We start from the raw sequence: 6,073 nt of genomic DNA on the forward strand, positions 1-6,073 counted from the left end.
TTTAACTCACGGCAAGGGATAAAACGAGTGATTTACTTAAACCTCGGTGAAATAAATAAAGTAACAGTTAATTTATTTCCCATTTAAAGAGACACGGGTAACACTGAAAATGACCTTAAATTACTTTCTTCAGCCATGTGTTCTTTCTAGGGGGGAAAGGGGGCGTGTCCTGTTTGCCAAGGTGCAAGTTGCGTGTACGCACTTATTTTGTCCGCTAAGTAAGAATGTTTATGCACATATTGGCAAATGAGACTACGAGATACCCTCCTGGCTTTTTCCTCTAAGGTCACGACGAGCTTTGTGTCTTTAGTAAAACTAGTTATAAGACAGAAACTAAAGGGACCGTCCTTTTAAAGGAAGTTGGCCATAAATGTTCAGCTGCACTGTCACAAAGTGGCTCAGATGGTCATAGATTATTATTTTCCCATTTGTTGTATGCTCACCTTATTACTAAATTAGGCAGAGCACTCTGAATTGAATCAGGACATAAAGCACGGTCTTTATGTTGCTTTATTGAACACTGTCCATCTTACAACTAGCCACTTAACGGGGCTTCCTTCAGACAACAACATCCGGTTCAAAGGTCATCACCTTAAGACATAGCCATATCAATACATGACATCCCCCTTTTCCTTAGACTCAAACTTTAGTTGTAATAACTTTGATGTCTTTTTTTTTTTTTTTTTTCCAACACTGAACATTCTTCTTGTCTTACTTTCTAACAAGTATATAATCTAACTGTCTCACCACACATGTACCTTTCTTTTTTCAATATATACATGTCGAAATACACATATGAACTTGAAACTTGCCAACTTTAAGTTACCTCTTCACCTTAACATATTACCGTATTTTCACGACCATAAGACGCACTGTACTAAAAGGCGCAGTCTCAGTTATGTGTGCCATTACTGTATTTAACACACACATAAGGCGCACTGGATCATAGGGCGCATACAAGTACCGTATGCGTATTTAAAAATAAAGCGGGAGCAAACCTGAGTTCGGTACCTTACTCACATTTTTATTACCAGTAATGGTCATCATCAACAACACACAAGCATACAAGTGTGCGTATTTAAAAATAAAGCAGGAGCAAAACAAAGTTTGGTACTCACATTTTTATCATCAATCAAACCCATCGAAGTCCTCATCCTCTGTGTCTGAATTGAACAGCTGCGCTAAATCTCCATCAAACATGCCAGGTTCACTGTCTTCACTGTCAGAGTCACTTTCCGTGCCGTGCGGCTCCTCGGAAACGATGCCAGCTTTTGCGAAAGCTCGAACAACAGTGCCAGCAGACATGTTAGCCCAAGCATCTACAATCCATTCGCAAATTGTGGCGTAACTCGCCCGGCGCTGCCTTCCACTCTTGGTGAAACTGTGGTCTCCATCGGTCATCCATCGCTCCCAGGCCGCTCGCAGCCTTACTTTGAACGGGCGGTTCACACCGATGTCCAGCGGTTGGAGTTCCTTTGTCAGGCCTCCCGGAATGACAGCAAGCTCACAGTTCCTTTGTTTCACTAGTTTTTTCACATCGGCTGTGAGATGGGCACGCATAGAGTCACAGATTAAGAGCGATGGTGATGCGTGGAAAAAACCACCTGGTCTCCTTACATACACCTCCCTCAGCCACCCTTTCATCATTTCCTCATCCATCCAGCCCTTTACATTTGCCTTAATGATGATTCCTGCTGGAAACTTCTCTTTAGGCAAAGTCTTTCTCTTAAAAATCACCATAGGCGGCAGTTTCTGTCCATTAGCATGGCAGCCAAGCACAACAGTAAAAGAAGACTTTTCGTGCCCCGTTGTGCGTATCGCTAGCGTGCTGGTCCCCTTCTTCTCCACAGTGTGACTCACCGGGATGTCAAAAGTGAGCGGGACCTCGTCCATGTTTGTGATGTGGCTGGGCTGGATGTTTTTGTCGCCGATGTGTTTGCTGCAGTAGGAGCGGAAGATGGCCAGCTTTTCCTTATAATCCGCTGGAAGTTGCTGCGCTACCGTAGTCCTGGTCCGGATGGAAAAATGGCACCGTTTCATAAAAAGTGAAAGTGAAACTGCTTTTAGCCGAATGGTGACCGTCGAAACGCTTCTCCCGCTCGTTCTTTGCTCGATGATCCACCGCTCGAGTCTTTCCTCCAACTCGGGCCACCTCGCCTTATGTCTGCGGAAACTCAGCTGCGTTTTCTTGACCTGCCGGAGCTTGTTTTCTAGCTTCCTCCATTTGCGAACCATCGATTCGTTAATCTTAAATTCTCTCGCCGCTGCTCGATTTCCATGTTCCTCCGCGTAGCTGATGGCCTTCAGTTTAAACTGTGCTTCATAAGCGTGTCTCTTTGCCATTTTCAGGGTTGCGCCCACACTTCACCCTTTAGCGTTCTCATGGTGTTCTCTACTACGTCCTCCTTACATCACACAGGGCGCACTGCGCTATAGGGCGCGCCGTACTTTTTGAAGAAAATCTAAGACTTTTAAGTGCGCCTTATGGTCGTGAAAATACGGTATAGTTCATTTCACCACAAAATCACGAAACCTCTCGGGTATCTTTTTAGCCCTCTGTGATCTACTTGGTCTCTCTGGCCCCTGGGAGCCCTCTTGTGGTGTTGGAGTGAAGGTGTCAGTCTTTGTGGGTGTTTCACCTTCCTCCCTTTCAGGTATTGTGTCATAGTGTCCTTCTCTGGTCTCATTCGTCTCGTATTTCTTCACATGTGTGGTATTCCGGTGATAGCGAGCTCCTGTTGGTGATTCAATAATGACTTGGTTTCCAGTTCTGCTTACAACTTTGTGTGGTGTTGCGTTGAATGGTGTTGTAAACTTGTCCACTTTGTCTTGTTGAACCAGCACTGTGTCTCCCGAGTCAACTTTTGAATACTCAGCTCCCCTTCGTTCATCAGCATAAGTCTTTGATTTTCCCTTCTGTTCAGCGTCTCTGTCACGCACGTCCAACTCCGTTGTTTTTGCCTCACTGATGTTCGGTAACTTTCCTCTCATTTTGCGGTTGAACAGTAGTTCTGCTGGACTTTTGCCCGTGGTTGGATGTTCAATGCTGCGATACACTGTTACATATTTTCTTAGCTCTCGCTTCCAGTCAAGTCCTTCGGCTTGTGCGATCCTGATTCTTTTCATCAATGATGCATTTTGCCGTTCCACTTCTCCATTTGCTTGAGCCCATTTTGGTGTAGTTCTTATATGTTTGATTCCATTAGTTTCACAATATTCTCTGAACAGCTCAGATTTGAACTGTGGGCCGTTATCAGATTTGATTGTAACTGGTAGCCCATGTCTGCTAAATATACAGTCAATAGAGTCGATGACTTTTTCAGCAGTTGTAGATGACATTACATCATACTCATAGTACCGACTGTAGTAATCTATCAGTACAAGTATTGAGTGGTTCGAAGGTAGTGGTCCCAGTAAGTCTACCGCCACATCTCGCCATGGTCCATCTGGTAAAAGTGTGTTTCTCAGTGGTTCAGGTGGATCTGGTCTGGCTACTATTTGACATCCGTGACAAGCTTTACAAAACTTTTCTGCAGCTTTGTCCATCCCTGGCCACCAAACTTTTGTTCTGAGATGCTGTTTGGTTCCAACAATTCCTAAATGTCCTTCATGAGCTAGTGACAGTGCTTGAGCTCTGAGGTTTTCTGGCAATACAATGCGAGTTCCCCGCAAAACTATGTAGCCGATGACACACAGTTCATTTGCAATGGGTGCATATGTTTTGCATTTTTCAAAGTGTCCGTTTTCAATAGCTCTTCGCACTTCTGTTAATTCTGAGTCTGTAGCAGAGGCTTCTTCAACCTCTCTTGTTGTGAGTGCTTTTGGAGTAGCATTAACTGCAACAAATCTCACGTATTCTTCAGATTCATGCTTATGTATCTCTTTTGACGTGGTGTCAGCCAGCAGTCTTGACAGTGAATCCGCAATGTTTTGCTTTCCTGCAATGTGCACTACTTTAAAGTCATATGGTTGCAGTCTGAGAACCCATCTTTCTATGCGTGCACAAGGTTTAGATTTCTGGCTGTATATGACCTCTAATGGCTTGTGGTCTGTGATGAGGTCAAACTTCCTGCCATACACATATGGATGTAGTCTCTCACATGCCCATACCAGTGCTAGGGCTTCTCTTTCTGTTTGAGAATATCTTCGCTCACAGTCTGTTAAACTCCGACTTACGTAGCACACTGGTACCTCTTCTCCGTTCTGTATTTGTATTAGCACTGCGCCCAAGCCTACAGGGCTTGCATCTGCTATGACTCTGGTTGGGGCTTCTTTGTCAAAATAGGCTAGGGTACCTGCTCTGGCTAACTCAGTCTTTAGTCTTTCAAATGCTTGCTTTTGTTCTGGCCCGAATGTAAACATAGTTTCTTTTCGAGTTAAACGTCTTAGTGGTTCAGAGAGTGTAGCAAACTGTGGTATGAACCTGCTACTGAAGCCTACCAGTCCAAGAAAGCTTCTCACCTCAGTAGCATTCTTCGGTTCTCGGGCTTCCACCACAGCTCTCACTCTTTCTTCAGTCGGGCCGATGCCTTTCTGTGTCAGCAGTATTCCCATGAACACGAGTCTGTCCATGTTGAACTGACACTTCTCTGAGTTTAGTGTCAGGCCACAGTCAGAGAGTCTCTTCATCACAGCATGCAGGCGCTTATCATGTGTTTCTTGGTCTGGCGCGTGTATGATTACGTCATCTGAAATGTTCTCAACTCCTTCAATGCCAGCTAGTGCATTGGCAATCTCATGCTGATATTGCTCACTAGCTGATGAGACTCCAAATATTAGCCTTTTGTACCGGTATACTCCGTTGTGCACTGCAAATGTAGTTATCTCTCTTGACTCCGGGGTAAGCTCTAGTTGATGGTATCCCCACTTGAGATCGAGTTTGGTGAAGACTGCAGAGCCGTTTAGTCCTTGCAAGATTTCATCCACAGTGGGTATAGGGTATCTTTCCCTGATTATTGCCTCATTTGCTTTTCTCATGTCTAAGCACATTCTGATATCTTTGTCACATTTCTTTGGGAGTACCACTACAGGATTTACCCAAGGTGTAGGTCCTTCTACACGTTCTATAATGTCCATGTCAATTAGTTCATTGATCTTTTTCTCCACTGCATCCCTCAAATGATAAGGTATGCGCCTCAGTGGCTGTGCTACTGGTTTCACATTTGGATCAATGTACAGGCTGATCTGTTTGGTGTTTAGTTTTCCTACTCCTTTGAACAGTTTTGGATACTTTTCTTTAAGAGTGTGCTTTAAATCTGTGACAGCCGCCACATTTTCACCTATTTTCAACACTCCTAACTTTATGGCAGTCTTTTTCCCCAGGAGTGGTTCACCATTACCTCTAATCACAATAAATTCAGCCTCTTCAGTCCTGTCACCAATCTTGATTTCACATCTGAATGCGCCTTTAACCGTGAGTGCCTGTGCTGAGGAATATGCATATAAATTCCTCTGCTCTTTGGGTACATATGAGTGACATTTTATCTTTTCAGCTTTTAGCTTTTCCCATATGTTTTCTCCCATCACATTACTTGTAGCTCCAGAGTCAACTAACATTTTCAACTCTATTCCCCCAACAGAAAAGGTAAGTTTCTCAGGTATATTATCATCATTTACAGTAAATGCATAATCATCTTGTTCAACAGCATTCACATTTTGTTTCTTTTGTCTTTTTGTACGACACATTTTTGAAAAGTGGTCCTTACCATTACACTTGTGACATGTTTGTCCTCGTGCTGGGCATTTGGGATCTTTGCCCATGTGGTCAGTATAACCACACCTGTAACACTGTCTTTCTGTTTTATTATCATCTTTCATTTTTCCTTTTGGTCTGTTGTTCTTCTCTTTCTTTGCTGTAAAAATCCGGCTGACCGTGTCCTCTCCTTTCTTTTCCCCAGTGACGCTCATCGCCGCCATCTGCTCCTCCACACGTTCACAGTGTGAAGCCACCTCTAACGTGCGATTTAGAGTTAAGATAAGATAACCTTTATTAGTCCCACACGTGGGAAATTTGTTTTGTCACAGCAGGAAGTGGACAGTGCAAAAGTTATGAGGCAAAAATTAGAATACAATA

The sequence above is a fragment of the Mchenga conophoros genome, linkage group LG11, assembly GCF_057382185.1.
Source record: "Mchenga conophoros isolate Kocher_MC1m ecotype Shallow Benthic linkage group LG11, M_conophoros_male_GT1.1, whole genome shotgun sequence".
Taxonomy (NCBI): domain Eukaryota; kingdom Metazoa; phylum Chordata; class Actinopteri; order Cichliformes; family Cichlidae; genus Mchenga; species Mchenga conophoros.